Source organism: Syngnathoides biaculeatus, chromosome 20 (assembly GCF_019802595.1).
Source record: "Syngnathoides biaculeatus isolate LvHL_M chromosome 20, ASM1980259v1, whole genome shotgun sequence".
NCBI classification, from domain to species: domain Eukaryota; kingdom Metazoa; phylum Chordata; class Actinopteri; order Syngnathiformes; family Syngnathidae; genus Syngnathoides; species Syngnathoides biaculeatus.
Window position 1 is genome coordinate 7,002,945 of NC_084659.1, and position 24,104 is coordinate 7,027,048.

At 42.2% G+C, this 24,104-nt stretch overlaps 2 protein-coding genes across 4 annotated transcripts in view; one reads left to right on the plus strand and one right to left on the minus strand.

Moving 5' to 3' along the window:
• Positions 1–24,104, minus strand: part of mtpn (myotrophin) — a 95,395-nt gene that overhangs the window by 36,687 nt on the left and 34,604 nt on the right. For all 3 annotated transcript variants that reach the window (XM_061807049.1, XM_061807050.1, XM_061807048.1), the window contains one exon: positions 13,345–13,488. The gene's annotated coding sequence lies outside the window, so the exon portion shown is untranslated. The remainder of the gene's footprint in view (positions 1–13,344; positions 13,489–24,104) is intronic.
• The window catches only part of chrm2a (cholinergic receptor, muscarinic 2a), a 41,370-nt gene continuing 32,402 nt past the window's right edge, over positions 15,137–24,104 (plus strand). The window contains exon 1 of the mRNA XM_061807024.1: positions 15,137–15,311. The gene's annotated coding sequence lies outside the window, so the exon portion shown is untranslated. The remainder of the gene's footprint in view (positions 15,312–24,104) is intronic.

Sequence of the window (24,104 nt, forward strand, 5' to 3'; positions counted from 1 at the left end):
TGGATTTTTGGGAAAATGCAGCTCCCAAAGCCAAGTTCCGCGTTCACAACATGAAACTTGGTAGACTTGTCAATCATAAGTCTCAATATGTCGCAAAAAAAAAAAAAAAACAGACTTGAAAACATGCAGGAAGTCTTTTTGGTTGAAAGGTGTTTCTTGATGTCTTTCTTAAGATTTGAGAGATTTATTCTGATTGCTCACCGATTTTAAACCCGGGTCAACCAAGGTCAGAACTTCAAAACACGAAACTTTTGTGGAGACGTTTGGTGCGGAATGAACAAGTAAACAGGTCTGTAGGTGCAATGCTAGGGATAGAACAATAGCGCAGTTAAACTTGACAAATCAGTCGTCATCTTTTTGATACGACACTGGCCCTCGAAACATCACATCGCTCATTAGGAAACTTATTTACAGTCCACACAATAATTTCGTCTATACGGTGTACAGGTACAGTCGCGTCGCAAGTGTAAGGGAGGAACACGGTTGTTTGGGACTGCATGGCTCGAGGCATCAGTGTCTCCTCTGCCAACACCAATAATAATGTTCAAAAAGATTTGAATCCAAATATTTCAAAAGCTTTAATTCTCCTTTTGTCGCCAGGACGAATGAAACGGAATCCCTTCCGAATGGTGTTGCTAGGCAACCAACACCCGCCTGTCCGTCACGGTCCACAGATGCAGACCGGCTGATGAGTGGCAACTGTGCAAGACCCGACAACAGCTGCGAGACGGAGCAAATGCTAACTAATAGATCGAATAATATTAAGAATAATCATAATAACAACATAATTTAACTTTTGACAAAACGAGCGCCCCCTTCGTTCCCTCTTCTGTGCACTGGCCGGCAATAAAACTTTTCAAATGCAGCAATCAAGCAATGAATTATTCAGTTGCCAAACAATGCACACAATCATTTAATGAGTTCCCGCTTGGTCTTAGGTGAGCAAAACTTCCCATCTCGGAAGAAAATTGGGCAGTTTGTCTTTGAACATCACCCCCCCCCCCCCCCCCCCGCACTTGGAACCTTGCTGTTGTTGTTTTAATAGAAAAAAGTGCAGGAATCCATCAAAAGAGCGATGAGATTAGAAGGATAAACAGGGCCCATCCGGCGCAAGCTACTTTTAATATGCTAAAAAGCAGCAAGTTTTGATCGTCAATGCACTGGCATGTACATCCTTCCGTCCGCCGGTTTTTATGGCGAATCGTCAAAGTTTCCAGTCATCTTTTGCCCGCGGGCAATGACAAAAACTCAAAATCCACACAATGTTGACACATGCACCCGTCTAGTATACTGTATGTGGATCAAACTGGCTGCAAATTTGAGCAAAATAAGGCTAAATGTCACACTTGTCACTGTAGTTTTGGGGATACGGCTTCTTGAGACTTTTTAGTGTCCGTATTAATGAGAAACACAACCATCGAACAGCATGTCGTTAAGTCAAACTGGCTTTGCGGACTGAATTTTCAAGTTTGGTCAAGCTCTGATCTTTGTGGAGTTATTTGAAACGTATTATGGCAACTCGGGAAACATGGCGCCACAAAAAAAATGACAAAAATGCAAATATTTTTGTAATTTGACATCAAACAGTCTAACATACACGGTACAATTTTGACATAAATGACAAAATCTTGAGGGCCCCTGGAGACTGCTGATTAAAACCAAAATGGCAGACTCGCTCTGTCTTTTTGTGCACGGCTTCTTGGGACATTTCTGTTGGTCTCTTCCCGATAACCAAGCCTACTGAGTTTCATGTTGCTGAGTAAATCTGGCTTTGGGGCTCAATTTACAAAACAAGCATCCAGTTGTTGTTCAGCTTTGAATAACAACTGAAAAGGGCAAAAACTAAAATGGCTGCTTTAAACCAAAATGCCAGACCGTTTCTGAGCGTGGCTTCTTGAGAGTTTTTGGTGCAGAATAAACAAAACCCAGAAAATTACTTGTTGCTCCGTAAATCTCGAGGATTGTGATATTGCCTGTCTTCATCTTTGGGGCAAAAGCAAAATGGAGCACCACACTGTGGCGTGCACACCCACCAGGCACCCACAGGGGCCGAGGGAATGTGAGGGGATGCCCGTGGGGGCTCGGAGAGAAAGTGTATGGGGGGTGGGGGGAGCGTTACGTCCACTTGGATCTATTGCTTCCATAATGCAGTGTGACACTGCACAATTGGTTTCCCCTCAAGCTTCTACCGCCACTTCTGTCCACTTCTCTTGCTCCTTGCAGCCTTTGATATTTGCCATTTGAAGGATACGTGATGAAGCAGCATGTGGCTCATGGTCCGAGGCTGTCTTTTAAGAAACACAAAAGCAGTCTGTCATTAAACCCGTCGCTTGTTCCCATTTGTGATTTTCGAGAGCAGAATACCGCGTGACCAGATCACGTTTTAGTGACGTAGCTTGTGACTCTCGCCTTGTACATTTGTTTGTAACCTGAAACAAGATGTCTAGTACATTCTGGTGAGGTCTACATTATTTTCGATGACCATCTTCGGACTTATTTCAGCAATAGATGTCCGAGCAAGTGCCTGATCGGAAGGGTTTCTCACCCACTATGTTACACTGAACAGCATTTTTTCCCCCATTGTGACCCCTTTGTAGCGTAACGCCGCTTGCGTTCATTAGCACCGTGCAGCGGCGTTTCAGCTTCTACTTACTAATTAGCAGCTAGCGACAAGAGATTGGTGGCACGAAGGAGAGGACAAACTTCTTTCTTTTCACCTGCGTCGAGGGCTCTCAGGGTGCTCTCGGCGGGATGTCCTGTTTGTTTACCGACGCGCTATCAGACGGAAGAAAAAGTTGCGAATATTTCTTCTCCTGGAGTTGCGGCGACGCTCCGACTGTGGTGGGGGCCGGCGGGAACGTAGATAAAAGTGTCACCGCCGCGTGTACGGATATAAATATTAAAAGGCCGCTTCCTACCCTGTGTGGTGGAATTGAACAGCGCGAGGGGTCCTTTTTAACCCCGAGGGAGGACAACGTGTCACTAGAGAACCACCAGAGACAAAAGAAACAAAAGTTTTTCCTCTTATTATTACACTATTTGGGAAAGTGACTATTTTTTTTTACGATGGAATACACACTCCCCTCTCATGTAATATTTTCAAAAAGTAAAATTGAGTATGTGAGGGCCTTGCAGCGGGTGGATGAGATTAAAAGTTGAATGGTGAGGTGTTATAAGTACACATTTACATTCTGTGTCATTTGTTTTCCGAAATTCAATATGGGTACGAAATTGTGCCTCCGGGGGGGTAGGGAGGGTTACGCGGTACAATAGCGATCAGATACAATTTTTATACATTGAGAAAAAAAAAAAATAGATAAATATCTAAAGTAAGAGTGCACAAGATTAAACGTCTAATAACAAACTGGTCTGATATTTAAATATTTACTGTATTATCACATATTTCCCCACTAGATAGAGCCAATACATTCATTTGAAGGACTTATTTTTTTCCTCTTTGTAACATTGACTAATGCGCCCAATTGGCTCGCTTTTCCATTTTCCCGGCCCATCTGTGCCCGCTTTTGCAATGGTAATATTTGTCTTTGATAGAATATCCCGTTTTATCCAGGCACGGGTCTGTAACGCCGCCAGTCCACCAGCCTTTGCGCTGCAAAAGCCTCCACCGAGGGGTGGGGTGGGGGTGGTGGGTGGCTGCGCTGCTGCGTGGAGAGCTTTTAGAAGGCATTTTTAAGAACCTTCTCGCTATCACCGCTTTCAGTCGGCGCACTTCACTCAAAGTGTGTCTTAGTGCGCGTCTGCAATACGACCGCCGACACTGGAGTAAAATGCCGCAATTCATTTCGAGCCGTGGTGAGAATTCATTTCAGCTCAGTTGCTGGCTTCTGCTGCCGCTCGAGAAATGTTCTTATTTTCACTGGTTTTATGAAAATATCGGGCATGCCGGCACTATTCTGGACGGCATTTATTACATGGGATGGTCACACCTCAGTAAGCTGTATATATAACAACAAATACACACAAATGTCTTTGAGTATTGTTGCCTGTCTTCATGTGCTGCTCTCTTGTTTGTGTTCAAGTATCCATTGCTTAAAGGTTCTAACACCTTGAGCCAAATACTATTCATGAGGCCATCTATGAGGTTTTGGATTATTTGTTGGGATAGAGTTAATTGGCCTTTTCTCAGGCAAAGCTATGTGGTTGTCTTGAGTTTTTGTTTGGTTTGACAAGAAATTAAAAAACAATAATCATTTCCTACGAATGCTATTTTGTACACAGTAAATAAGAGTTGCTTTAAACATTTCCAGAGAGGTTTTTTTTTATGCTTTCCAGAGGGGTAAATGGTTACTTCGTGCAGCAGCATATTGTGTTGTGTGTTCATCATTTGTCATGCAAATAAAGCTTCTGTTAATGCATTGTGCTATTATGACTGAAAAAAAAAAAAAAAAAAAAAAAACTGAATGTGCTATATTAAACATGAGAGTTGTGCAACAAAAACATACACACGCACACAGAAGCCTTATCTTGATTTGGCCACCTAAATGGTGTCAATTGCACACCCGCCTCCACTTGTACACACCCTCCTCCCCGCCATCCTCTCTCCATTCAACATCATTCTACACGTCTTATCTGCTCCTCCTCACTAGACGTGTTCTCGTGTCCCCTGTAGCAAGTTGTGATCGAGCGCCGCCCATTCCGGCATTTCGCACCCAGCGTACGCGATGATGCATCGAGCGCTCCGATCGTTGCCACTTCAGAAGTTGAAAAGCAGCATGTGTCAAGAAAGACAAGTTAGCAACTACGAAAGTTGAACTCCCACGCACAACTCTCACAGGAGCACAGAATATTAAAGAGCTTCCAGACAATAATTTCAGCAGATTAGCATCGATTACATTTATGAGGCTAGTTGGCAGGAAGAGCACAAGATTTCCGCTGTGGGTCAAAACATAGCACCAAGCGTTTGTGTTAGCGACATGTAAAATCTAATACTTAGTTGGTGGACTTCTCTCACTTACACACCTCTAAAAAAGGAAAAAGTTGAAAAACAGCCATTATTTCGGCAGGGATAAAAATCACGCAATGAATGGTAATATAGTGATGATTTGGCATTCCCCCTGAATGGCTCTTCTGCACCTTTTATTTTGTGGAAATGAGTAAATTGTGTTATTGTTATTCCACTTTGCTATTACATCACAACACATAAATGGCTAAGTGCCAACCCTTGATTTAGAACAATTAGGGGAACAAACATTCAAAAACGTGTCATTATTATGCCATATTTCCATTACACTATGAAACCTGCAAACCCCAGGGAGGCCCTTCGTGCATACAGTTAGTTTTGTAAAACGAACAACACTTTGGTGGAAAACAAGTCCGACTATATGAGATCGCTTTTAGTCGTGGTCACCCATAAATTGCTCTTCCGCACTTTTTGTTTTGCGAATATAATAATTTGGCGGGCGGGGTCATTATTATCCCGGGCCACCATTACATTTTTAAGCTCAGGGACTGACTAAAAGGTTGTTTGAACACCCCTTTAAAAAAATAAAATAAAATGACTTTGGACAAAAAATTATGACATTTCTAAGTATCAAAGCAGAACATCATTATGTATTTATTCCTGTGAAAATAGTGTAATTTCCTCTGCCAATGGGTGAACGTTCCTTGTGTTTGATCTTTCAAGAGGTACCCACTGTCTGCTTGCATTCATGGCCCGTAATGCGTGAGTGAAGCAATCTATGCGCATGTGTTAAATCAATGATGTGAGACGCTGACAATTCCGTGACAGCCTTTCCTTGCCGAACCATCAGTACTCCCCTCGGTGCCTCCTACGCTCACTTCGACAATGTTTCCTTTTGTCTTGGCAGTGACGTAAGACAATAGTAGTACATTGGCATCTCTCATTTTCATCCCGTCACCGTCTTCATTGGGCATATTTTTACTGTCAGCCTCTCCGACTGCATTGGCCGGCAACTTGGCTGAAGTGGTCCATCAATTCATTCTGAGCACCAAATGAGCACTAAATGTATTTGACCTATGTCGGCTGTCCAGTGAAGGGCTAGTGGTGAAAAAATTTAACTGATACATTTTTTTAAACTAGAATTCCCACTTATGTTGTTTTATTGATCTTTTTTTTTTTTTTTAAACAGAATTTCTGGTTACTTCAAGACTCCTTATGAATAGCCGTTTATGTTCCTAGTCGCTTGGGTTTTATGTCTTTGAATTTAATAAGCATTATTAGCATCTATGAATATTTATCGGGTTTAAAACGAACTCTTGCCAGGGTCATCAATGTTCTGCCGCAATACATCACAGAGATAAAGGAAGCAGGAAGGGACAAAGTTCACGTTAAGGCATTCAAATCATTTCAGACACTCAACCAAAAGCTAAAAAAAATTTAAATAGCAACTTCACTGACTATCTTGTGATCCATCCATCCATCCATCCATACGCCTTATTTAATGACAGTTTGTGGTTACCGTTAAAGCATTAAGATAATATTGGACAGAATAAAAAGAGCAACAGATTTTACTGATATGACGCTACCAGTGGAGCGGTTCACAGCAGAGTGTGAAGCAGTTGGGATGAGAATCAGCACCTCCAAATCAGAGACCATGGTCCTCAGTCGGAAAAGGGTGGCGTGCCCTCTCGGGGTCAGAGTTCTAAGTATCTCAGGGTCTTGTTCACAAGTGAGGGAAGAATGGAGCAGTGATGCAGACTTTGTATCGGTCGGTCCCTTGTGGTAAAGAGGAAGCTAAGTCGAAAGGCGAAGCTCTCAATTTACCAGTCGTTCTACGTTCCTACCCTCACCTATGGGCACGAGCTGTGGGTCGTGATCGAAAGAACAAGATCACGGACAGGAGCGGCCAAAAACAGTTTCCCTCGCTGGGTGTCCGGACTCTCCCTGAGAGATAGGGTGAGAAGCTCGGTGACCGGGAGAGGCTCAGCGTTGAGAGGAGCCAGATGAGGTGGCCGTGACATCTGATTCGGATGCTTCCCGGACGCCTTCCTGGTGAGGTGTTCCGGGCATGACCCACTGGAAAGAGACCCCGGGGACGAACCAGGACACGCTGGAGAGGCTATGTCTCTCTCTCAGTTGGTCTGGGAACGCCTCGGCTGGGGAAAGGGAAGTCTCGGTATCCCTGCTGAAACTACTTCCCCTGCAACCTGACTCAGAGAAGAGGGAGATAACGGATGGGTGGATGACGAAATGATGATTCGAAATTGCATCTTTTACTTAGTGGAACGGCAGAGACATTACAATAATATTAGACAATGAAAGTGAAACTTCAGGTAGAATTTCAGTTGAGCTTCAAATGGTATATGCAAATCCAGATGACATTTACGCAGGTCTTACTTTTTCAATTTTTGGTGTGTTGTTTTTCTTCTTGCTTGCAGAACATTAACTCGAACTGAAATTATTAGCGTAGAATTTTGGGTTCAGCTTCAACTTACATGTCGAAATACAGACGTGCACTTACTGTACAAAGGTGTTATGTAAACAATGTACGCCACATGCTGGAGTTAACTTTTTATCTTTTCTCTCACTAGCTTAACATAAAGCCAAACAAGGTATAAAGGTAAAATATTGGCTGAGCAAGTTGTGGGTCAAACTGCAAAAAATACGTAGATTTTGTCTGAAAAATGTATAAAAACGTGTCTGAATTTTTTACTTTTAAAACTCCCAATCTGGTCTCGCATACACCTAACTTTGCTGTGTTGATGTGAGCACAAAGATTTTTCAAAACATCACAGTTTCACCAATCCAGAGAATACAGTAGTAGAAAAATCGGACGCAACGCGGTATCACGATTTAGATTTAAATCTTTTTGGCATTAGATGTTATCATTTGAAAGTTATTGGGAGCTTAAAAAACATGGGCAAGTGTTCTTCCACTCAGCTGTGACTTGAGTTCCTGTTGAATATTGATTCACTGAATGGAATGGAAGGAAGGGACACCGACGTTCGAGTATTCCCATTCATGAGATGTCGTCGCATTCCGGCTGTATCCAACAAGGACTTTACGAGACATTTGCGGAACTTTACAATGCCTATAGAACGGCAGAGAAGAGAAGGAGATTTTAATTGAAAGTTGCAATTATAGCATTTATGACGGGAACACAGTAATTCCGGCGTGAAATGACATCTGTTGCGACAGATTGCTTCCAGACATCGCAAGTGAATGGATGCAACGTTGCTGCGAATGTATCGGCGGATTATTTCCCACTGGAGAGGTTACGTGGAAAAGCCGAAGGAGAGATTGATGGGGGATGCTTCCCATTCCCATGACCTCACACTTTGCAGAGCGAGCCGAGCGACCAAGAGAAGTCATTCCGAAAGGGATGGATGGAATATCGACCGGCGCGCTAACAGATTTCTAACATGCATCCATGTGGTGAGCACACAGTAACGTGTGCTAGGTGCGAGATGTGTTTGTTTTATGGGCTGTCCCTTGACACTTGTTTGTTTGTTTAATGGAATTCGGTTGGCATGCGGAGAAAAACATCAATACCGGAACAGATTGGCCTCTTAGTACCATACTACTGTAACTGCATCAACAAACATACACCGACACACACCTTATCTTCATCCACAAAGAAGCACGGGGTTAATTGGACTTATTTACCTGGGCGTGACAAAGTAGTAAAATATAAAAACATTGTTAAATTCATGTGCTTTTTATATCGCAAATTTAATTTTAAAAATCCTAAGCGCAGAAGACTTAAATTCTAGACTTTGCTTTTTTTTTTGTAGAAAAGTTTGTTCAACAAAAAAACTCGACAGCATTTCTGTGGCTTCGGCTAGGTCTAATCGGCGCAATAATACACTTGGGTTTCTTTACAAAAGACTGAATACTCAGTTCACTGATATATAGTACATAACGTTGCTACTGATTGCCCATGAGAGGAAAATGCAGGCGAGTCTTGATTAATTGAGATCACACCGCTATGACATGTTCAATTTCACACAACGTGTTAATCTTGCATGAGGGGATTCATAAATAAAAATGTAAACAGTTTAAACCCCTCTCCTCCATTAATAAAAGAATACTGGATCCTGCAGTTACGTTCCCGTGGCTTGTGATTTTTTTTTTTTTTTTTCCCTAAACAAATACAGGAATTGGTGCATTCAATGACAGTTTGCAAATGAAGAGAAAATTTTAATCAGGCAAAAAAAAAAAAAAACTGAACATTGTACATGGCCTCTTGGCAGCATCACATTTTTATTATCATCGCCGCAGCGAGAAGAAAAACAAGACAAAAGCAATCAAGTGTAGCTGCGCTCCAGTCACTTCGAGGAACCTTGAATGCCTGATGAGTGATGAAACGCACCGAGCTGATGTACTGAAACGTGATTAGTTGCATCATGGTGCTTTTTCATTGGGGAGAAAAAAAGATCTATTATGTGTTCGAGACATCAGAGTTCTTGTTTATATACAGACGATACATATTACAAAGAAAGTGTTTGTAGTAGCGATGTTACAAACCCACCACAAGGATAGACAAGTGTTAAATTGTCAATGAACCCGGCCGGCAATGGGATTATTGGAACGTTAGAAAAAATAAAGAACAACCAAGTAGAATCTTAAATCACTGATTTTGTCTATAGAGTTCTCTGCGTTTGTGGCATGTAGCATTGTACGTTTTAAACTCCCGATGAAGTTACCTTTTTGAAGTGCAGTTGCATTACCACATACCAGAGAAAGAAATTCTCTTGTATCGTCTTAAATAGCTCATTTTGTCAATGGAGTTTGGGCATCTATGGCATTTTGGACAAAGTGCCTCATGCAGAAGACTTCAGCGCTAAAAGGTCTTTTCAAACTTTGCCTTAACTTTATCGTGAGTCAAGCATGCATCATCGATGACGCTTTCTGCTTGAGCGAGTGTCTAAATGTCTTTTCAAAGTGCTGCCGAGAGAACGTTCGTGTTAATTGTGAGAGAAATGATGAATATTTCAAGCACTTCTAATGAGCATCTTTACTTTGGTGCGCCACTTAATGGCCTCTAATTTATGGATGAGCGGTCAAAAGGTTGAGGCTGGCCGGGCACGAGAACTCCGGAGAAATGCCGGAACTCGCTGTGCAAGTTAATTGGCGGCGGCTGTTGTCTCCAGACACGCTTTTGACAATACCATCTCACTTCTGTTTCGCTCTCACCTGAACTTCACAAAAATGGCGCGCTCCCCTTAAAGGGGTCAACGCTAGCCGTTTATGAGCTCGATGCGGTACTGCTTATATATCAATGCCTAAAATGGTTGTATACATACACGGGAGTAAATGCACGCTTACAGTGCAATTTGCTAGCGCACTTTAGAAACTCTAACGGTCAATACGCATGCAAGACGTCGGCTTTTACTGGCTCTACAAACACACTTTGGGTAAAGATTTATCGTTTGTTGGTATTGGCGAAGCAAAGCGGCTGACCGATAAATGCTAGTATACAGCTCGACGTGGTGTGGTCGCCGTGGTGACAATAAAAAACGTCAAAAGTAACTTCATGTAAATATTTTAGCCAATAGTTACGTCACTGCTAACGGTACAATAAACACATGCCAGTCTTACTTTGGGAAAAGCAGCAGCTTAATGCAATAAAAGTGTATTTCTTTGAGGTTATTCTGCTACAGTACAGCAAATACATTGCCAAACTTAATTGACAAAATGATTTAAGATGGTAAATCTGTACCCGTTTCCGTTTATCATCCAATTTTTTATCTCAACTGATTCTCCCTTTGACGCGGGAACTGCTACCTGCAGGTATGAAGACTTGTTTCTTTTTCCGCAGAACTGTTTTTGTGCCACGACCATCTTTGTATTTTCTACCAGTTAACACCTTGGCATGGGGGCACCTTGCCATATGCCAGGTGGGCAGATTCCCCGTAGGGAGTGTGCATGTTTGTCCGTCTTGCGTCCTTTCTCCGTCTGTTTGAGGGAGGTCAGCACTTTTCTCTTGTGGTAAGATTCTCGCTAATCTTCATGACAACTTATAAAATGCGCATGCATTCTTTAATCGCTTATCCTTCTGATGAAATCAGGCATTGTGTTTGATTTCTTCACATAATAGCACCTCTAAAACACACATTCGTTGCATGAAACCTGTTTTTAGGGGAAGTCGGCGATTAGCGCGCCCATTGTAGATCACGTTGCTTGCGCTCATCTCGCGGGACGATTAACCTCTGTTGTAATAACCACAACAACAATAAAATTAACACGGAGCAGTAAATACGACATGAGACTTTGACCGTCTCTCCCTGATTTTCTAATTGATTGCGCTGTATCATTTCCTCGCTCAAATTTACTGCGTAATTAGCAAGAAGCAAAACGGGATTCCGCCCAGTTGGCCGCCGCTGGGCTTTTCTTATGATTCTCATTCCTGGGCGGTGATTTCGTCGCTGTTTGTCAATTTGACTGCCATGAACCTAATTGCACACAGCCTGTGTGCGGTATAATTAAGCCTCCGGAACAAAGCCAAAGTCCACCACCAGCTAGCTAGGCTTGCTAGCTTAGCAAAATTGGAGTTAGAGTGCACCTAAAACTCAATGTTGGTTTTAATTTGGCTCAAGATTCAACAATAGTTTGAAACACATGCTATGTATGGGATTAGCATTCACGTTAATAGCACAGGGTTGAAATTTTGAGTTTAGAACCCCATTGTTATATTTTATAATTAATACATTTACTTTAAAGTAATACATTTATCTTGGAACGGACAAAAGGTGACCTTTATGAATTTTTTTATGGATTAGCATAGCAGTCTTTCGCAGATAACAGGACAATGGTAAAAGTAGCTTTGTTACCTTGGAGCAGAAAAAGGTATGCCTGTTAATTTCAGATTAGACCGACTTTGCAGCTGGCCGGATATCTTGAGCTAGAATCTGCATTGCTTTGGGTTTGTTTTGAGAAAGTCCCAAGTTTATTGTTTCAGCATTTTCACCTTTAAAACGGTCAAAATGGATTGAAACCGTGAACAAAATGAAATCCAAAATGGCTGCATCAGGATGAAAGCTTTGGCCTTTTTGTGAAAGTTCGTGACTCACTTAACGAAAAGAGTTTTCACTTCTGCAGAATGTTTTTTCCAAGGACACTCAAAATTGCCGCCTCGCGTCTCTGGCAATTTTCCATTCTGGTGGCTTTACAGAGTTGCCAAATGAATGATTATGGCTGACCCAAACTCTCATGTCAGCGCATACTTGCTTGTTGTGTTTAAAAAATTGAGTTCCAAGTTGAGCCCATTTGCCTGCTTCTCCAATTTGTACAAAAAGCTCTGCACAGATTTGTCTTTTTAATCCGTGTGGTCCCCCTTTGGGGCGCACGTGGCGGGAGGTCAAATTGCCTCTTATTGTGATTCGATATCAAAACATTTGCGCTCAATAGAAGGCAGACAAATGCATACATTCTCCTCGACCGACCACGCAAAAAAGACGGACTAGCTTGTGTTGTGAATAAAAGAACGGGGCGAGGAGACTGCCCGCAGCTAGCAGCTGCTAGCGTATTTTGATGCACGTGCATCTGAATAACAAAAGGAGATGAGAGCCGGGGGCTTCTGTCAGGGTTAATGACATATTCATGTATGCCGCACACCTTTTGCCAGTTCGTTTTGATGCTTTGTCTCGCCGGGGCAAGTAATGCCATCACTTCACTTAATTACCCGCAATTAAGACACTCAAATAAAGTAAAGGAAAATGATAATCATGTCAGTTGGTGACATGAAAACAGGCAGGGGGAAAAAAAAAAAAAAAAAAAAAAAGGCCTGCAATTAACCCACGGGACACTAATCTAAAACATACAGATCAAATATTCATGATATTTCGGGGAGTATGCCCCTTTTTTTCATTGTATTCATTCTATTAGACATGAACAAAAGGTTAAAATTTCACAAAATCACATTTTAAAACCCTTATTATTAGTGACTTAATGTTGTGCTGAACTCGGTCACATTCTTATCATTTCAGCACTGAGCCAGAAAACAGCAACTATGTAGGACGATTTCCAATGTACAATGTTAGAAAAGATTGAGCAAAATCACCCTCAAATACACAGTTGCGCTTTGAGAGATGAATGGAATTCCTACGCTCGCAGTTCTACTCATTTTAAATCATCTTTTCCCATTGAAATGAATGGAAATGGCATTAATCTGTTCCCTCCTTCCCTCTGAAAACTTTTAAACTTTTTGCCACTTTTTTGTTTCATTTTAATGGACACTGTGGTGTCGACAAGGCATTTTGGCGCACGCTTTAAAAGGGTAAAAAGTAGCGCCGTCCAACACTTAAAAACTAGAAAATCAGTGCAGTTCAATTTAACAACAACAAAAGGATTGTCTTACTTTATAATTCTGGTCTATTTCCACGCTGTTAATTGGACCCAGACTAAAATAAAAAGGAAAATACCTGGGTCGGTGTTCACACCGCAAGCGCTTCCGCAGCATTTTGGAGGCAGAAGTGGTGCGCTGACCGGTAATCCGAATGGGAAGACAAATCTCTTGACAAATGGGAGAAAACAACCAACCCGTTCCCATTCAACACAGCTCCAGACTGCAGAAAACAAAACCAAAAAAAAGTGTCATTACCATACACAGCCCAAACACACACATTATATATATATATATATATATATATAAAAACTGCTGATTTGATGAAATTGTATAATTATGTTAAAATGGGGCATGACCAATGTTGCTGCAGGAAATTGCATCCCCACCATTATCCTCACTATTGATTTTTACATCGTGTTTGTACTTTCAATCTGTCTCCGGTGCGAGCGTGTCAACAAACAACAAAGACAAAAAGTGAATGCAAAAATAAGTGTGAGAGCAGTAACGATACAAATAAAAAGTAAATACGGCCCTCAATGTTAACAGTCTTCTTTCCCTCAGGAGATGTCAGGAAAACATCCTCCCCCATTCATATTTTTGGTGTAATTAAAAAAAAAAAAAAAAAAAAGAAAGAAAGCCGTTGGTGGAAGTGTTGTTGTTATTGCAGTTCTGATAAAGGGACTGAGGATGATTTGTTTTTATTGTGGGGAGAGATGCGGGAGAAGCACGCACACACCCAGCGAGTCAACCGAGTTGCTTTTGGATTGTTTTTATTTTGGATTAGGTGCAGTCGATGCATCCAATCTGCTGTAAACAACATTGCGCAAACTTCCTTCTGATTAAAGTCCATTCATCTCCCCCACGCAGGAGGACCACCGGCGCTCCTCGAGCACCCCGTCAGCCAACTTTACCCCCACCCGAAAGCGTTTAGACGGCGAATACTAATGTGCGGGCTCAAGTTTGGGAGTAAATTTATGGAGGAGGATGACGCTGCCATCCAAATGAGACCTCGTCGGAAATACTCTCACCGGCCACTACATTGGGTACAACCTGGGATGTCCAAAGAAATCGAACTCAGAAACAACAGCTTTACACACAAGGTTCTTTAAAGTGGATTCTCCGTGTTGCATTCAAATTATCTGCACGGCTTGACACGGGAGTCCCTTACCCCGGAGTGCAAAATACAATTAAAAACAAAATGAAGGAATTGAATGCATGAAAATACATTCAAAAAGTAAATACGATTCAAATTAAATACATTAAAATTAATCTATTACATCGGTAAGATATATGATGAAAGAAAAATATTGAATACGTTTTCAAAATCAAATTAAATGAATATAAACTCAAAATACAAATAGTACATAAACTGAAAAAAAATGAACAAAATATGGTACTAGCCAAAATACAATAAAATGGTAACATAAATGCAATATGTGAACAAAATGATTTCATAAATTTTAAAATGCATAGAAAATGCAATAAAAATTACTGAATAAATTCATAAAACCTTGGAAAAATAGTAAAATGCAAGAGTAAAATATGACAAAATAAGGATAAAACTAAATGATTTCTCAAAAATTAATATATGCTAAAATATATTAAAAATACCCAATTATTGTATAAATTAAACAACAAACTAATGAAAATAAGCCAAACACGAATATTTAGAATCTAAAAAATATGTACAAACACAAAACTTAGTTTATCCATCGAATAAACACGTCGAAAAAAAAAAAATCACAAGCTCACTTCCCCCCTTTTCTTTTTCTCTCTGTCTGTCTGTCTCCCTTGCTCGCTCTCTCTCTCTCTCTCTCTTTTTCTCACACAGTCACGCACCTCCCCCAGTTCCTTGTGCGCAGCCAAGGAGCCTCTTGCCTCCACAAGCATGCGCGCACACATGTGGGCTGCACGGCGCGATGAAGCGGAGCGACGCGAGCACCAGCAGCAGCAGCAGCAGCAACAGCAGCAGGAGGAGAATCACTCCACCAACACAAACGGAAGAGACACTGTGCATTCAGCTTGACGAAAGCGTGAGAGCAGGTAAGCGCACACCTTTTTTTGTGCCCTGACTTAAGCGTAACACCTTGACTGCAGTGCAGAGTGACAAAGGGTTCGAACGTCTACACCCAAACATTGTCCAGACTCATATTTGGACTATTTTGTGACGCAGGAAACGAGTGCGCATAGCAGGAGCCGATTCCTCCGCCTCTTCTTGGGCCAAATGGCACACACAAACACCTTATGCATCCAAAAATGGATATTTTTCCCAAACAAAAATTGAAGAATTAAGCCCACAATTTAAAACAAACAAAAAAAAAAACCTCTTACTCACTCATTACAGTCAAGTTTATTTGCCTTGCTTAAATTATCATTTGAATTCAAAAGAAATTTGAAGTGTTTTATTTCCTGGTAAAAGTGCGGCATGTGAGACAAAACAAAGCCCATTCTTGCATGCATTTCTGAGTTACTGATCCCACGACTGCTGCATGCGCGCATTCCTTGTGCCTGCGCGTCCATGCGCCATGGGTGCGTAAAAGCGTGGCGCTCGGAGGTGCGCGCCGAAAGGATTCGGCGTGCGCAAAAGGTTGTGCGTGAACTAATAGAGGGATACCTGAATACTTGAATGGAACAGTTTGTGGGTTTTCCCACGGGTCGTTTGTTATTTATAGCAGAAGGTCAGTGATTTTTGTGTGAGGAGTTCCATGGGAAAGTGTCTCGTTCATGTTGCGAAATCCCCGTTAAAACATATTGACTGAATACGATCGTTAAGTTTATGTGTGCTTGTATAATGGAAAATGCCGGAGGCAAAGGCCAACAAATAGCATCTACGTGGTGGTGTGGTGCAACATATGTAGACAGATAACGCAGCATAGTAATCGCCATATATTCTTTAACCTCCGTGAAGAAATATTACTGTCATACAAGGAAACTGTTTTTAAGTACAGTACATTAATATGTCTCATACTGCCACAAGGTGGCTCAGGTGCACACACCGGAATGAGATCACAATGTGCAGTGAATTGAAGAAGAAAGTCGTGGGGGGCGGGGGGGGGGGTTTAAGGGTGTGGCCAGGTGAGGGTGGAATTCAGCCACTCAATGGGCTACTCCCCACTACTGTGTTATAGTCATGAAATTTTCAATTTCTTTCTAACGGGGAAATTTGCATTGAGCCCCACACCCCCTTTGCACTGACCTGTCGGAGTTTTCCCGAAACTATGGTGGAATATCTTCTACCATATTAAAAAAAAAAAAAAATTCCAATCTCTTGTTTGCCAATAACTCGGCACGGGATTATCAACTTGAAGCAGAGCAAAGTGATCTGAGCAGATTCTGAACCAATGCAGAATTGACAACATTTCTGCTTGACAGGTACGTTTATCAGATCTTTGATTTTTTTTTTTTTAAATGATTGTATATTAAAGACAAACAAATAAACAGATAACATTATGTTATGGTAATATTGCAAATCAGTCATGCTACTGACGTCGTAGCTGTGACTAACTTCGGCTTGTTTACTGTGCTAATGGTATCTTAGCATTGCTAGCGGATTTAACGCGACATATATATACACACAATGAGTATTAAAACATTGCTCGGACATTAAAAACGGATAATTTTTGTGGTGCTTAATCTTCACTTGTCATTTTCTGCTGAAAAAATAAAATAAAAAAGTCATAGTTACTGGGCAGATTAAGACCTACATTTGATGGTTTATTACATTTTGATAGAAAACACATTTTGCAGGAGGAAAGCAAAAGAGAGGGCCTCCCTCTGGGAACATAAATCACATTGCAATCACAATGTAGAAAGGGGGGGGGCAGGGAGGCAGGAAGTGTCTTCAGGTGTGATTAAACACCTCCTCTTTAATAATACACACACACACACACACACGTAGTGGATGACTGATTGCTAATGGCGTCTCCTTGTTGTTGTCGGCGCAGCTCCAACGCACCCCCGACATCCCGATACACGACGGACGCACTTGACAGTCCACCAATTTGTTCCGTTGTGATTAAACAGCTCTTCTCTAATACAACGCAAAAACACTCACACACAGATATGAGTGATCGCAGATGGCGTCAATTGACTATCAAGTGCGTCGGTCCTGCGTCGGGGTGTCGCGGCCAGACTGACAACTACAACACGCCACAAGTTCTACACCACTCAGTGTGTTTTATTCAAGAGGAGACTTTTAATTACGCCTCGAGACACTTTTTGCCTCCTAATCTTCTTTTGATCTACGCTAACGCTTATTGTTCATTGGAAGGTTTCCAGAGGCAAACGAGCCAGGAACAGGTTAGGGTTCCGGTCATGTAGGTAATGGCCATCAAAGTGATCTACATATGTCCCATATATTGACATATGTGCATTCTTAAGTGTTTATGTTTGAAAATAACTACGATTTATAGTACGAATGGTTTTGAATTGTGGGAAAAAAAGTGAACTCCACCAATGTGATACCATTTTCCCTCCATATTTTGGAATAACAAAAAATATTTCACCCTCTTGTTTTTACGCTGGCTACATTTACGCGACAAAACGCCGTCGTCGATAGCTTCTCTTCTGCGCAGAGAAATGGCCACAGAGTCCCTTTTAGCTCCTTATCGAGACGCCGAGTGATTGCTGAGCTTCACAATATGAAGTAGCACTGAAGCGGCCATTGATTGGTGAAGCGACGGAGGGATGGATGGAAAGCAGGAGGGGTGATTATCTCGGGCAAACAAACGGCAGTCGGTAATTGCGTTTAGAACAAAACACGTACGCCCGCAAAAGCCTGAAACTGATGGAATACTTGTCAGACGAATCAAGGGACAGAATATGATGCAGGGAACATAAGATTGCCATCATTTTTTTCTTGACATCCAGTTTTACGACAAAACACCACAGAAAGTAATTGACCAAAGCTGTTTAATGAGGACGGCGTGGCAGAGCAACTGGTTAGAGCGTTGGCCTCTAAATTCTGAGAACCGGGGTTCAAATCCCTCCCCTGCCTGTGTGGAGTTTGCCTTTGTGCGTTTTCTCCAGGCACTCCGGTTTCCTCTCATATCCCAAAAATATGCATCAATTGGATATTCTAAATTGTCCCTAGCTGGGATATGCTCCGGCAATCCCGCGGCCCTCGTGAGGATAAGCGGCTCAGAAAATGGATGGATGCCACTGCCTCGAGGACACAGTGTAGTCTTTAAACTGCACAAAATAGTGGGTGCAGAAAAAAGTACTTGATTTACATTACAATAGAACTATAGATTATCATGGAGAGGATTTCACAAATGTTAGTGAGGGGCAAAATGAATAAAATAAATGACAGCTCCCACTATGAAACTACCCCACAGAACTGAGCATTATGATTTTTCAAAATAGAGCTCTAATATTGGACCTCATCAGTATACGCAGGTGTTGCTAAGAACACGGGAGCTGAGCGTACGCGAGAAACCAAACCACAAGCCATTACCAATCCCAATTATATACAATATAATTGTATTTTTGAAGAAAGAAACAACCTTAGTTGGACGAAGGCGAGAGCACCTGGAATTGTGTCATTCCCACGTTGATTCCCACAGCCAGGTTATTAAAAGGAGGTGCAGCAGTAGTGTGCACAAGCGAACAGCGTGGAATTCTACAGGGAATTTCGTGGAAGTGGAAGCCTCAGGTGGTCCTCAGCCTTGCCATGCATCCAGCAATCACGCATCTTAATTATTTTCACTTTGCGACATGAAAGTTCCTGGGTGCATCTTTGATGAGTAGTCGCACAAAAAAAGTCTCAATAAACCCTGCTAGAGAAGACAGAACGTCTGCCGTTGTGGTTCAGAAGAGTCATTTTAGCCTTTTAGTGTATCAAAGACATACTACTCATGTATCTATTTGAATTCAACCCCCAAATTCAGTTACACTTGGCAACATGAAATTTGGTAATCATGTCAATAACGAGCGGACCTACAAAAGAGTCCCAAGAAGCCATGTCAAAAAAGAAACTGGAAGTCTGTCGTATTGGTTCAAAGTGGCCTTTTTAGTCCTTTTAAGATGACTTTCAAAGACAGGCAGTAACTAGAATAAAAATAAAACTCCAGCCCCTAAGCCAATTTGACTTCATATGAAATTTTGTAGACATATATAACAGGAAAAGACACACACAAAAAGTCTCACAAAGCTTTGCTAGAAAAGACGGCCATTTTGCATTGAACGATTGTGAGTCTGAATGATTGCTTGTTTATATGTGCCCTGCGATTGGCTGACATCCATCTTAGGGTGTACTCCGCCCCCTGGATGAAGATAGTTGTGATGGGCTCCGTCCCGCAACCCTTGTGAGGATAAGCAGCTAAGAAAATGGATGGATTCGTATTATTTTAACCAGTTTGAGTAGGGTTTGAAAGATAGACGACTGCAGAATGTTTTGAAAAGTGTCATCCCGGATGCCAGGATATGGTAGGCATGTCGATCAAGAATAGAAAAGTCTCAAGAAGTCATGCCTGAAACGACACGAAAACCGGGGTTGGTGCTAAGTCGTGATCTTAGGGGTGTTTTTTAGCCTTTTCCGGGCCTGTTTCAAAGACTAACTCGTCCACATGCTGTCCCCTAGACATCGACAATCCTAAATTGCTGTGATTTTTGTCATAGCATTTAGGCAGGGCAAGGCGGCGAGGTAGAACGAGAAACTCTTTGACCAAACTTCTCAAAAATTCAGCCCCCACGGCCAGTGTCACGAAGAATCATGAAATGATGAGCTGACCCACAAAAAAAGTCCTCAGTAGCGGTGCCGTGAAATACAGAGAAAGTCTGTCATTTGACATTAGTCTAAAGCAACCATCTGACTGTATGATTGTGCAAGGGATCCAGGATAACAAATGTTTTGTCCAGTTGCTCTAAAGTTCAGACCAGGTATACGAGACTGATGATTATGATCATGTGGTGAAATGTTGACTTTTTTTGATTGAAAGCACACCTTGAAGAGATACACTAGCACACCTTATTTATAAAAAACTATATAGCTTTATGTATGTACTGTATGGTTTTGTATACTTGCACTGAGTCGTACTGAGACACATCCGTTGACTGTCACCCGAGTTTTATGGAGCTTTGCACGGGAAGAAGACCTGTTTATGTCCTATCTCTGTAGTATTGTTAACTTGCACTTTCCTTTTTACGTGCTGGGGTACCTTAGATTTATCGACCGTGTCTACATTTGTATGTACAAACACAAACGGGGGACGGCGTCCAGATGAAGGCTGTAAAATACGAGATGTCTCACTGCGATGGCTTTCTGGCAGCATCCTGATTTGAAGGTGCCTTCAAGGCCAGAGGAAGCAGGCTCACGAGATTCTCAGACGAGATAAACAGCAGTGTAAGTGTCTCACTTCCTGTCCTCGGCCGTTACTGTAGACTGGATGACAGGCCGTGGAAGTCCTTACAGGTGAACGACTTGACATTTTGAAGAAATGCCAGCAAAAAAAAAAAGGGGACAACGGACCCAAATCGGGTGATTGTGGCTGCTGTGGAATTTGTGAATTGACAGGAACACTGCTCTCGAGACAGTCCGGTCCAGACGGCGCTAGACAAATAAACTGCTGGACAGATAGACAGCAATGTAAAACCCCACTTTAATCACCGACAACACTCCCCGACAGACGCAAACAATCGGACTTCTGAAACACATCCATCACACCTTCTTTACAGGAACACTGCATGATATATCCTGCTGATACGCCGAGATTAAAACGGTGTTTTATGCGCCGCAAATTCAAATCCTCCTTGGTAGTTTGAGAGCAACGACAAACCCTGGAGAGCAGCAGAACCGCAGGAAGCCACATTTCCAGCTGCTTTTAAACGCCACGTCTCGCCACAAGCACCTCAATTACACTCAACAAGTACTTGCACATTACGGTGTATTACGGGAGTGGAGGAGCGCACGGGTGTAAGCCTCCAAAGGGTCTTCCCAAAGCGTTCCCCACCTGGACCCGTGAGGTTAAGGAAGTGTTTGTTAATACGGTAAAGGCTGACCTCCACAGAGAAAGGAGCTGATCAATTAACAAAGAACAATACAGAGGTGGCCATTGACCATGAGGGTGATGAAGGAAGTCACAGAACCGAAAATTCGTGGAGGCCGGGGGCTACTTCACTTTGCATTTTCAAACCCGAACCTCATTGTGGTGATGGTCGACCAACATCAAGGTAGCAAATGCCAATCAGTCACGTAAATAAGTTGTGGCGTCGTAGTGCTTTTTTCCCCACATTTTGTGAGATGCTACCAGGTAACAAAATGCAAAAGGAACAACCTCGTGACGAGGAAATATTTACGAGATTTGTTCACAAACGATCAACAAACTTCAAGGGCGATGTGTAGATTACCTCTGCCAATTTTTGCAAATTGAAGTAGCAAGAATATGATGGACTGCATTACAAAACCAATGCACTAGTTATTTCCCATGAAAATGCTGTTTTACTTCTGTGGCTGTATAACAAAACTACTTGCCATTTCAGCATTAGCTCCATCCAATTCCAGATGATGGACAATATCAAATCAATGAACATCCAAAATTACTATCCAAACTGCAAATGATTGACAAAATTGATAAGTGGATCAGTAATTTCATTCAAATCTGCACCAAAATGTAAAACGCCACACCCTTACACAATTATGACAAAGGATGATACACATCTTACCAGAGGCTCTCATTCTGCATTTCACTTATTTGCCATGTTATGATGGGAATATATTTCCCCATTTTTTCATTTTCCATTTCCCTAGCACGTCCTTCACACAGCTCTAATCCATCCGTCAATCTTGGAAATAAGAGAGCAACGCTTCCGTGCTCGTTTTCTCGTCTCTGCTGATGGCTATGTCAAATATTTGGCCCTCGACAGGTACACACTCCGGCAACATTCCCCTTTCCAGTTTTAATTTTCCACAGCGATTTGATGGCATAATAGCACTCGCAAATCATCTGGCGGCCAGGAGACCCCCCTTTGAAATTGATGCGCCTTTTTTTTCCCAAAACGACGACGACGGCTTATTATGAGCGGCTTCATGATGTCATAACTTCAGCGGCGGATGGGGGCTGGCCAGAAAGGGGGGCACCCACTGTCACAGAACGAATTCAACTTTTATCTCAAGGCACCACTGAAAATGAACACGATGTAAATTCAAACTGACTTACTTCCCAACTACGCTGGTCCTCCCGTGTGAAAAAGGCTTGATACTTCATGGGATGCCACTGATGCAAAGCGATTTTTTTGGAGTTTAATACACATATCTGACAAGTCTTTCCGAGGGAAACGTCGTTTCGGCCAGACAACTGCGGAAGAGTGAGTGATGGTGCCAGACAGATCGCATCTTTGAGTCGGCGGAAAGCGGCCGACCGTGACTGACAGACGACGGGGGAGGGTCAAAGAGAGGCAACGTGGCGGAATCTCGCGATGTAAATGCAGCTAACTCCAACTCCATGTAAATGCACCTCCCCTGACTTGGTTCGCGTCCTCTTTGACGTCGCCTGTCCAAGCTTGACGATTGGGAGCGACCAGGTCGAGGGAGGTTGAATTGCCTCGTCACTGTTGTGACAAGCGCATGGATGAGGAGGAAGTACGTCAGGGAAGCTCTTCTAAACATTTTCAAATACACGTTTATTGCATTTTTCTGACCATCAAATGGAGGAGAATTGAAGTGTTCTACCTGTAACGAAATGCCGGGGGAAGAGATAGAATAACGTACATTTGTTTCATTTAAACAAAATGATTATAATACAACAATCAAGTGTGAATAGGCTTTCACCTTTTAAGGAACTATAGAATACAATTGATTTTAAGTCTGCGTGAACTTGAATGATAAAAAAAAAAAAACCAGATGAAATGCTGCTAAAAAACAAGTGGCTATCTTTCTTCTGTTGTGGTATTCACCATACTCTGTCCATTAATCAATACCCCCACCACCCACGCCCAATGGAGGGGTGCCTAAAAGTTCACTTCTTTTCCCCCAAAACTTTTGCATTCAAGTGGACATTAACATGGCCTTCATTACAGAGACCAGTGGTTAGGTGAATCATTACACTGATAAGAGGTAGGCAGGATAAGCGGAATGATGAAGTGGGACGCGAGCCCGGATAAAAAATGCCAGCGCAGCCGGCGCGCCAAAGGAAAAATGAAGTGACCAAATAAATCAGCGGCTGGCAGATAATTGGACGAGTGGACCTCTCGGGGCAGCCCCGTGAAAAGTGACACCGTAATTTGCAATTAACTCAGGTGACGACCGACCGGGGAGACGGTTAGCATTGGATAAATCAGGAGAATGTAATACCTGACAGAGCGGCGGCTTTACTCATGATGGTCAGTGAACTCGGGCCCGAGTGTTACCGCTTGAGACGCTCCACTTTTGTATGTGGTGTCCCTAAGCAATCAAGGTGATGGGACATATGTTACGTGAGACTTTATCTCCTTTTTTTTTTTTTTTTTTACACTCCCACCCCTGGAAGAGCACATGCGAATATCGACCTGCTGCGAGAGTGTTTTAGGAAATAAATGACCCAGACGACGGGAGTCGAATTCCAACAAGCAGAGCAATAATTTACAGACAGCTTCCCTCTGGACTAATCGCCTTTTTCAATGCAAAGCAGAACTATTGAGTGGCTTTGAAAACGACATTTTTGCTCAAGGTGGCGAGGCACGATATGGGGCCGCTGGCTGCTTTGTCATGGTTATAAATCAGCACACAAACATATATTCACTAGATACATTTTTTTTTATCTTACCAACTTGTAACAGGCAAAGACATTTTTTTAAGTCTACAATGAAGGTCAAACACACAAAATTCTTCAATTTTCCAGATATTTTCAAACTTCAAACTTG